The 10,594-nt window shown below is 41.0% G+C and overlaps 1 protein-coding gene across 7 annotated transcripts in view; it reads left to right on the top strand.

The window, feature by feature from the left end:
• The window catches only part of Cnot1 (CCR4-NOT transcription complex, subunit 1), an 88,757-nt gene that overhangs the window by 1,041 nt on the left and 77,122 nt on the right, over positions 1-10,594 (top strand). The window lies entirely within an intron of this gene.

Below are 10,594 nucleotides of genomic sequence, written 5' to 3'. Positions count from 1 at the left end.
CCCTCCTGCGGGCCGAGTGCTTGATGCCCCAGGCTGCCGAGCTGTTGCTGCGCGCTTTGTAGAGGTTGCCTCGGGCCGAAATGGAGAGTCTGCTTTTCTGCAGTACCGCCCGCTCTGCAGCGGTCTCCGACCTACGCCGACGAGACGTTCCCCCCACGAGGACTCTGCTTTGAAGCTTTTTAAAAAAGGCACGTCTGCGGTTTGAAAGTGTTGTATTGAAAGTAAACTCTGTGAGAAGTAAACTTTCCCCTTGAAGCCACTCAGTTAAATGCCACTTTATTTTTCTTTTTGCAGTGCCTGGGATCTGAACCCAGAACCTCAAGTATCCTTGGCCAGCAGTTCTACCACTGAGCTGCACTGCCAGGCCCAAATGTCATTATTTCTTTTTCTTTTTTAAATCTCCCTCTCCCTTGGTACTGAGGATTAAAACCGGGGCCCACATCCCCACCCTTTTATTGTATTTAGTTTTGAGTTTTTGAGACAGCTTTGGTAATCTAGATCAGGATGGTTTTGGACTGGCTTTTAATCCAGGGTGGGCTCAAGTTCACCAGCTTGCTGTCCCAGCTTCCCAAGTGCTGGGATTGCAGGTGTGTACCACCATGCCTGGTCAAGTGCCACATTTCTTAAGGCTCTTAATAGAAGTGTCTTCCTGAAAATTGAATAACAATGTCTCTACCTATTTTTCTACAATTCAGTCCTCTGTGACCAAACCCCCATCGTCCCACCACCGCCAGCGGCTCACTCAAGTGTTAAATTGCCCATTTGGGGCTTGAATTTGTGACTCTCCCACCTCAGCCTCCCAGTGTGCTGGGGGGATTAGAGGCATGCCCCACCGCACCTGGTTTACATGAGGATTTTTTTTTTTAAGCCAGTAATTAAGTGAACAATTGTACTTTTTGAGTAAATCCTGAGCATTTATGACTTGTTTGAAAAGGAATTGGGATACATGAGTAAAAATATGGGAGAGGGCAAGTAAAAAATTGTGAAGTAGATCAAACAGATTTAAGAAAGAACAAGTTTATTTTTGCAAAGATACTTGGATTAAATGCTTTACTAATCCATGGTCCAGATTGGGGTTTCTACCCTTTCAAAAACTGGCAGGACAGCATAGAACAATTTATGAGCTATATGGTAACAGCTTAATTATGTTTTAGGACTTTTTTTCCTCTGAAGTGGTAGCATGTTGAAGTTTGTTTGAAGACTTGGTCCTTTCAGCAGAAATATGAAGAACTGAGGCACAAAAAGCTGAACATTAATAACTGCTGAAGTACTGCCTTTTTTTTTTAACATGAGAGTATAATCTTAGAAGTTTTTATTAATAGAGTTTTATAACGTGGTAGTACAACTGAACTGATCTTTTTGGTACCTAAACCACCTGAGTGGATGTATGGTGCTAGCTTTCTAGTGTCTGAATTTCTACAGAGGGTTTAAATCGTGAGTTCTTTATTTAAATACATCTTGTCAAGCTAATCACTATGATAGCCTCCATAGTTTTGCACTAAGTTTTTAAAAAACCAAAAACTATGAATGTGAAGACAGTAAATGCCTGCTATCTCAAAACATGTAAAGCCTCATCTCAAATTCTTTCATTTTGCCTTTGGCAAATACATTTTTGGGCCAGGCTGGCCTGTAAACACCCCTTCATGCTGAGGCAGGAGGATGTCAGGTTTAAGCCCAACTTGGACAATTTAGTGGATGTCTCAAAAAAGAAGAAAAAAAAAGAGCTGTAGGTGTAGCTCAGTGCCAGAGTACTGCATTCAATGTCCAAGACCTCAAGTAAATTTATAAAAAAGAAAAACAAATTTTGACTATGTCCTGACATAGTTGTAAGAAATGCCTTTGTAGCCACCTAACTTCATAAGCCTGATTACTTTATTCTGTAAGGTAACAGAAAAAAATCTTCGATAGTCTTCTAAAAATTTTTAGATTTTTTTTTTTTTTTTTTGAGACAGAGTTATGTATTCCAGGCTGACCTTGAACTCATGGAAATCCTTTTGCTTTAGCCTCATGAATCCTGGGATTACAGATGTCCACATCCAGCAGAATTTTTATTGTCGTTACCATTTTTGTGGTAACTAGGTGGGGGTTAGACCCAGGGTCTTTGCACTGACCTATGTCCCCAGCCTTATTTTGAGAAAGCATCTCTGCCGAATTACTGTGGATGGCCTTGAACTTTCTGTCCTCCTGTCTCAGCCACCCAGAGTTCTGGGATTACAAGTGTGGGCTACCACACTAGGGTTTATTTTTTTTTTTTTTTGGATGCAGGGTCTCACTGCATAGTCCAGGCTGGTCTTGAGCATATGTTCCTCCTGCCTTAGACTCCCAGTTGATGGAATTTCAGGTTTACACCACCATACTAGGCCAGGTCTTTTATACTACTTAGTACTGTGGAAGCAAATTTGTACTCAGTAATTCTGATTGGATTTTTCTTTTAAGATTACTTTTTTGGATGGCCGGGTGTGGTGGCACACACTTGTAATCCCAGTACTGGGGAGGCTGAGGCAGGAGGATCGTTGTGAGTTGGAGACCAGCCTGGACTACCAAGTGAGCTCAAGGCCAACCTGAACTGCATATTGAGACCCTGTCTCAAAAAGACCAAAACAAATTACTTTTTTGAGGGAATGCTAGGGGTCAAACCTAGGGCTTTGCACATGCTAAAGTGTGAGTTCTACCACTGAAACTGTTCCCAGCCCTAAGATTGTAATCGTACGTTATTATGCTTCTTGAGTTAGATAATAGTTGGAGCCAGGTGCGGTGGTGATACCTGTAATCCTATTGCTCTGGGAGACCTGAGGCAGGAAGATGGCAAATTCAAGCCCAGCCTGGACAATTTAGTGTATAGAAAAGGGATGGGAATGTAGCTCATTGTAAAGGTTCTGAGTTCAGTCTTAAAACTGTCTGAAGGAAGGAAGGAAGGAAGGTGGGTGGGTCAGCCACTTTAAAATACTGTTTATTTTTTTGTGAGGGACTGGAGATCGAATATAGGGTGCTCTATCACTGAGCTGCACCTGTCCCTGTGAGACAGGGTCTCACAGTGTAGTCTAGCCTGGCCATCTTTTTTAAGAGTGCTAGAATTAGATGTGTACCACCATCCTGTTTATTGAGACTCTGTCTTTGCCCAGCCCTTTTTAAATTTTGAGACAAGTTCTAAATTGCTGGCCTTGAATTTAGGATCTTTCTGCATCCCCTAGAATTATAGGCAGGTACTATTGTGCCTGGATGAAGTGCTATGTTTGATGAACTTGGTATGTTCTTTTATACAAGAACGAAACTAGCTGGGTGTGGTGGCGCATGTCTGTAATCCCAGCACTCAGGTGGCTGAGGCGGGAGGATTGTTGTGAGTTCGAGGACAGCCTGGGCTACATAGTGAGCTCAAGTTCAGCCTGAACTGCATAGCGAGACCCTGTCTCAAAAAGACAAAAAAATAAAGAAAAACAAAAGTAACTTTTAAGTCATTCAAAGATACTAGCTGAAGCAGTTCTTCTTCAGGTTGGGTGGGTGGGTTTTTTATTGAGACAGGGTCTTCACTTGATCTTAGCCAAGAGACCCAAGAAGCAATGAGACAGGGTCTCGATATGTAGTTCAGACTGACCTGGAACTCACTGTGTAGCCCAGGCTGGCCTCGAACTCACAGCTATCTGTCCTTCTGCCTCACCCTCCCAAATGCTGGGATTATAGGTGTGCACCACCACCCCAGGCCTGAAGTATTTCTTAAATGACCCTATGAGTAAACTAAACTTACTGCTGGGAAGTTTCAAAAAGTGGCATGCCAGTGAGTCTTATTTTAAAGCTTTTAGCTTTTTTTGCTTTGTTTCATTTTTTTGTTCTTTGAGACAGGGTGTCTATGCATTTCAGGCTGGTCTTGAACTCACTATGTATCCCAGGCTGGCCTTGAACTTGCAGAGAGCCTCCTGCCTCAGGTGTGCCTATCATGCTGCTAGCAATTCCTTTTCTGATTATTTTTTTGCATTAGTGGGATTGAGTCTGAGGGGTGCTCTACCACTAAGCTGCGCCCTGAACCCTTTTCCCTTTCCCTTTCCCTTTCCCCTTCCCTTTCCCTTTCCCTTTCCCTTTCCCCTTTCCCTTCCCCTTCCCCTTTCCCTTTCCCCCTCTCTCTTCTTCCCCTTCCTTTTTTCTCCTCCACCTCCTCCTTCCCCTCTCAAGTCTATGTGTCTGTCTGTCCTTCTGTCTGCCTTTCTTTCTCCCCTTCCTCCCTTTCTTCCGCCTTCTCTTCCTCTCCCCCTCTCTCCCTCTCCCTTCTTTTCTTTCTTTCATTCCTTCATTCCTTCATTCCTTCATTCATTCATTTTTTGAGATAGGGTCTCCCTATGTAGTTCAGGCTGTCCCTGAGTTTACTATGTAATCTAGATTGGCCTTGGAACATCTGGCCATCCTTTTGCCTCAGCCTCTTGAATGCTGGGGTTACAGGTGTGTGCCACCATGTTTTATTATTTTGTGGTACTAGGGATTGAACCCTAGGCCATCAAATTTAGTTATAGTCCTAGCTCTTAATATTATTTTTTTGAGTTGGGGTCTGGCTAAGTTGATAAATTGCTCCCACTGAGCTCAAACTTGTGATTCTCATGCATCAGCCTCCTGAGTAGCTGAGATTACAAGTTTGGGCCATCATTCCTGGCTACTTTTTTTTTTTTTTGGATACAGAATCTCTTTTGAGAAACTCAGGCTGGTCTTGAACTCAGGGTCCTCCTGCCTTAACATTCTGAGTGCTGGGATTATAGGTGTATGTCACCTATCTGGATTCTGGCTACAATATTTAAAAGGTATTTTCAATACTAAAATGAGCTAAAACTCTAGTTGGGTGCAGTGGCACCCTCCTATGACCCCAGGCTGAGGCAGGAGAATCCCTGGGAGTTCAAGGCCAGCCTGAACTACATAGTAAGACCCTGTTTACAAAACAAAACCGACTAAAACTCTTCTGTACCCCATGCATAGTTTCTTAAATTTTACTTACAAATTCACAAGAATGTTGCAAAGCAAATTAGTCATTGAAAAACATTGAGAAAGCAGTAATTAGAGGTATAGAATGAACCTGAAACCTTGTGTTTAGATTTGAAAGAAATGTAGGTTTTGGAAGTAGAGAGCAGTGCAAATTTAAGAAATACTTTGGAACCTTTTATTTTGGAAAGCCCGGCTTTAATCTCCAGGTGTTTGTCTTGGTTAATTTTGTTACAGTTGTTAAGAGTAAAATTTCTACAATGCAGAATGTGATATTACACTGCAGAAGACTTTGGTGGTATTGGGCTAATTATTTGAAATAGAAGGTAGGAGAAAAGCATATTTTGAAATATACCATCCAAATACTTCCTAAGCTTTATACTAAGAGTTCAGCATTTTCCCTTTTATATAGTTTGGAAGTTTGTTGCTTTTTTAAATTTTTATTTTCTAATATTTAAAAAACTAGCTTTATTATCTAGAGAAGTTTTAGGTTCACCGCGAAATTGAATGGGAGATTCAGTTTTGGAATGGAGATTTCCCATATACTGCCTAGCCTTAGACACACATAGATAGATTCCTCTGTTATTAAAAACATCCCTCACCAAATACTGAAACATTATCTCCCAAAGTCCAAAGTTTATGTTACTGTTTACTTTTAGTGTTCTGTATTTTTGAGTTGGAGCAAATTATAGCTCCTAATTTTGCAATCATAATTATAGTTGTCCCAGGGATGAGGATATGGCTCAGTGGTAGAGTGCTTGCCTAGTGTGCATGTGCTCCGTGGATTCAGTTCTCAGTAATGGAACAAGAAAAGAATGGTGAAAATAGTTGTTTTTGCCGAGTTGCAGTTCCTTTTATCTTTTTTGCAGTTGTTCTTTCTAACTAATCTCCATTATCTTTTACCCAATATTTGGTTATTAGCTTTCTTTAATTACATAAATAACAATATATTGTAAATAGTAAAATATTCTAGGAATACAGTTAATTCTTTACTGCCAAAATAGCTCTTAAAATACTGTTTTGAAAATAAAGACAAAAAACCATATGTTTATATATATATGCATAAATAAAACAAAAGCCGAATGTGGTGGCGCATGCCTGTAATCCCAGCATTCAAGAGACTGAGGCAGGAGGATCTTTGTGAGTTCAAGGCCAGCCTGGGCTACCAAGTGAGCTCAAGGCCAGCCTGAACTGCATAGCGAGACCATTTCAGAAAGACCAAAAAAAAATTATTTGTGTATATATATGTACATATATATGTATGTGTGTATGTGTGTGTATAAATAATCTCTCTTTTCCAAAGTTCTTCAGATACTTTTGCCTGGCGCTATGAGTGTTGCTCCCTCCCTGCCTGTGGCAGCACATTACTGTATTGTGCTATAGTGAAAAAAACCTGTTAGCCATTGGTTTCCACCTACATCTTTGCCCTTTTTAGCTGAAATGTCATCTTTACTAAAACTTGTTATTCCAGTCCAAAAACAAATACACTTTGAATCTATATATCTTTTTGTGGTGCTGGGGTTGGAACCCAGGGCCTTGTGTGTGCTAAGCATCCCTAGCCACTGTTACCTTTTAACAGTTTTGGGTTTATTACATACTTCGTAGCTTTCACTTTTTATTTTATTTTTATCAGCGTTTATAGTACTTAATGATTACATTCATCATAGGGAGTTAATACATGTACAAAGCGCATCTTAATTCTTTTTTCATCCCTTTCACCTTTTTTCCCTCCCCTTTAGTTGTTTTTAGTTTTGTAAATGCTGCTGAGAAGATGCTTCTGAATACTTAATTGATTCCAGATTAGGAATTTAGTTGCTTTTTTATTTTGGTGTGATTAATGCTTTTCTGGCTGTCTCCATTTTCTCAGTTTGTTTTTGTTTTTTTGTTTGTTTGTTTGTTTGTTTTTTTTTTTGTTTGTTTGTTTGTTTTTGTCCCAGGAATTGAACTCAGGACCTTGCACTTGCCAGGCAGGCACTGTGCCACTGAGCTATATCCCTGGCTCTCAGTTTTTAAAAATAAGTTGCTAATACCGAATCTGTAGAACTAAACTGACGTATGGGTTGGATTGATTCTTGATTCTTACAAAATATTTAATATATCCATGCAGTGCTATTAACTGTTGCTGAAGTTCTATTACACTGAATAAGACTGTTTAAAGTGAAGTGGTTTTTATATATGGAACAGTCTCTTACATTTTCCCTTGCAGTGCTAGAGATTGAGCCCAGGGGCTTCACACTTAGCTCCAGCCTGTTTAGTTTTTCATTTTGAGACAGGCCCTAAATTGTTAAATTTCCCAGGCTGGGCTTGAATTTGGGATTTACCTGCTTCATCCTTCCTGAGTGCTGTGATTATAGGCATGTGACACCATGCCTGGCCTCTACTAGTCTCTGTTGACAAAATGAAGTATTGACCTTTCTTCAGCAGGGGTGGGGTTGAGGGGCGAAGGACACTAAGAATCAAACTCAAGACCTCATGCTTGCCAGGCAGGTGCTGTGCCATTGAGCTATATACCTGGCTCAGTGCTGACTTTCTTTTTTGTTTTTGTTGTTGTTTTGTTTTGTTTTTATTCCGGTACCAGGAATCGAACTCACAACCTTGCCAGGCAGTCACTTTGCTGCTGAGCTAAATCCCAGCCCCCGGCTTTTTAAAACATCATTGTCTTTTTAGCCCAACTCTTAAAATACTTTGTAAAAATAATGAGAAAGTTTTAACTAGATGAATTTGTAGGGATTGTAGCATTGTTGTATATTGCTGCTATCTTGGGCAGTCCTATGAAAAAGACAGTTGTTAGTTTCTTCTTTTAGGAGCTTGCCACTCAACCTTAACATACTGTCATAATTCTGTTTTGTTTTGTTTTGTTTTGTTTTGTTTTGTTTTGTTTTGTTTTGTTTTGTTTTTCCAGTACTGGGAATCAAACTCAGGAACTTGCTCTTGCCAGGCAGGAGCTGTGCCGCTGAGCTAAATCCCCAACCCCTACTGTCACAATTCTGGTACATCTTGGTCTGGTCATGCTCCATGGCATGGGGTAAATGCACTTTGTATAGCAGCTCCTCTACAGATGAGCAGCTGCTTTTCATTCAGCTGCTGGTGTGCAGCACACGTGGAGGTGACTGTCTATGTTCTAGTGGATGCCTCCTGGATTTCACCTGACCAGTTGTTAACCACTAGCTCACTGATTTGGGCCGCCTTCTGGTGCAACTGAAGAACTGTTGTGAGAGTGTAGAAGATCCATACCTGTGGTCTCCTTCCTGTTAATTAAAAGTCCATCTACTTGGGAAAACTGATCTAGTTGAAGCTTCATTTTTCTTTATTTCTTGTTGGGAGATGAACCTAGGCTCTCGTGTATGCTGAGCACATGCTCCTCTACTGAGCTATACCCCAAACTTCCCACCTTTTTGTGGTACTCTGGATTGAACCCAGTAGTGCTCTACCACTGAACTGTATCACCAGCCCAGTTTTCTTTTTTTAAATTTAGCTTTATTTTAATTAATTAATGACACAGGGTCTTGCTACAAGTCTTGTGAGCTTCAGGCTGGCTATGAATGCACTGTATACCCCAGGCTTGCCTCAGGCTCCAGTTGAGGAGTATCTCAAGTGTTGGATTATTTCTTTTTTTGTAGCCCAGGCTGGCCCAAATTCTTGGTCCCCTACTGCCTCAGTTTCTCAATTTGGGATTACAGACATGTGTCACATGCCCAAATAAGGTTCCTTTTCAGTGGAATTTTAGGTGAGAGCCCCATTGTAACCACTTGTCTTACTTTCTTTGTGTGGGGTGGAGGTTGAGACAAGGTCTTGCTCTGTAGTGCAGGCTGGGTTTGAACTCGCTTATGTAGCCCATGCTAGCCTTGAACTCACAGTAGTCCTCCTGCCTCCGCCTCCAGAGTGCTGGGGTTACAGGTGTGTGCAACATCCCCAGCCTTAGTTACTTTCTTGTTGCGGGGATAAAATACCTGACACCCACAAGTTAAAGGAGGAAGGGTTTATTTAGGCTGACAGTTTGTAGAGGTTTCAGTCCATAGTTGGTTGGCCCTAAGGCAGGGCGGCATGTTATAGGAAAAACAAACACTCCGTGGCAGGGCAAGCAGAAACCAGCAAGCAGGGAGTCTTCCTTTTCATTTTTATTCCATGTAGGTAATAAGCCTATTCTTTGGTGCCACCCACACCCACGATGAGCTTTCCCATTATCCACACCCAGAACTATGCTATACCAATCAATGAACTGATCCAGTTATCACATACTCATGATCCACTGTTGCACATCCTGGTTAAAAAGTGAATTCCATTTCATATGCTTTATTCATTCTGCAGTGTATAATAGGTGCTTATGGCAGAACCACAATAAGTAGTTGTTCTGCATGTTGGGGGAACTTTCGTGGAATGTGTACAGATAATTTTTACACCACTGGATTTTTCGGTTAGTCCTAAGGGGACTAACTGAATAATACTGAAAATACCTAATACTAAATACTTAATACTGAAAATACCCTCATACAAATTCTGTCCTCTACATTACTATTTTCCTTTCAATTACAACATACCCATATGTGTGTGTATACATACACACACACACAGAATCCACCAAAAAATGTATACATACTTACGGAAAGAAAAACTTGTATATATATTATAATACTAAATTTATTGAGACATCATGAGATTAAGTTACCTTTGGTCTGTACAACAGATACTCAAAGTAGTGGCCATTAGTTTCCAGACATTTATTAGTGTAGTGAACTGCTGCTTGGGTAACCTTGGTCATTGAGATTGCCGCACATGCATTTCCTTCCTTCCTCCCTCCCTTCCTTCCTCCTTCTCTTTCTTTCCTTCCTTCTTTTTTTTGTCTTTTTGAGACAAGGTTTCACTATGCAGTTCAGGCTGTCCTTGAACTCACTTTGTAGCCCATGCTGGCCTCAAGCTTGCAGTGATTCTCTTGCCTCAGCCTTCCAAATGCTGGGATTACAGTCATGTGCCACTATACGCACATGCATTTTCAGTTTCTTCTGGCTAAAGGGTCAGCAGTGTAGTGGGTTTTCTGTGATATGTGATATCTCTAGGTTTCCCCCCATATAATGGTAACACCATCTGTTGAAAAAAGTACCATATTTTCCTTTTCACTTTAGCAGTTCACTATATTATAAAGCTAATGGCCACCACTTTGAGCATCTGTTGTAATTGTAGAGGCCAGAGATAACTTGCATTAATCTCACGATGTCTCAAATTTACTTTTTTTTTTGAGACAAGGTCTCTCTATGTCGTTCAGTCTGGCTTTGAATTCATTTATGTAGCCGACGCTGTACTCAAACTCACAGTGATCCTCCTGCCTCAGCCTCCAAAGTGCTGGGATTACAGGTGTGTTCCACCACACCTGGCTCAAATCAACAAATATTTATATAAAGTTTTCTCCTTTTTTTTTTGTCTTTTTGCGACAGGGTTTCGCTATGCAGTTCAGGCCAGCCTTGAGCTTACTTTATATCCCAGGCTGGTCTTGAACACACAACGATCCTCCTGTTTCAGCCTCCCAGTGCTAGGATTACAGGCGTGTGCCACCATGCCTGGCTTCTTTATACGAGGTTTTCTTTTCCTGGTATATACTTTTTTTTTTTTTTTTTTCTGGCAGTCTGTACACACCCACCCACCC

This window comes from Chinchilla lanigera, unplaced genomic scaffold (genome assembly GCF_000276665.1).
Source record: "Chinchilla lanigera isolate Chin_1 unplaced genomic scaffold, ChiLan1.0 scaffold00032, whole genome shotgun sequence".
Classification (NCBI taxonomy): domain Eukaryota; kingdom Metazoa; phylum Chordata; class Mammalia; order Rodentia; family Chinchillidae; genus Chinchilla; species Chinchilla lanigera.
The sequence above is the reverse complement of the archived record's forward strand: the minus strand, read 5'-3'. Positions and strand labels throughout refer to the sequence as shown.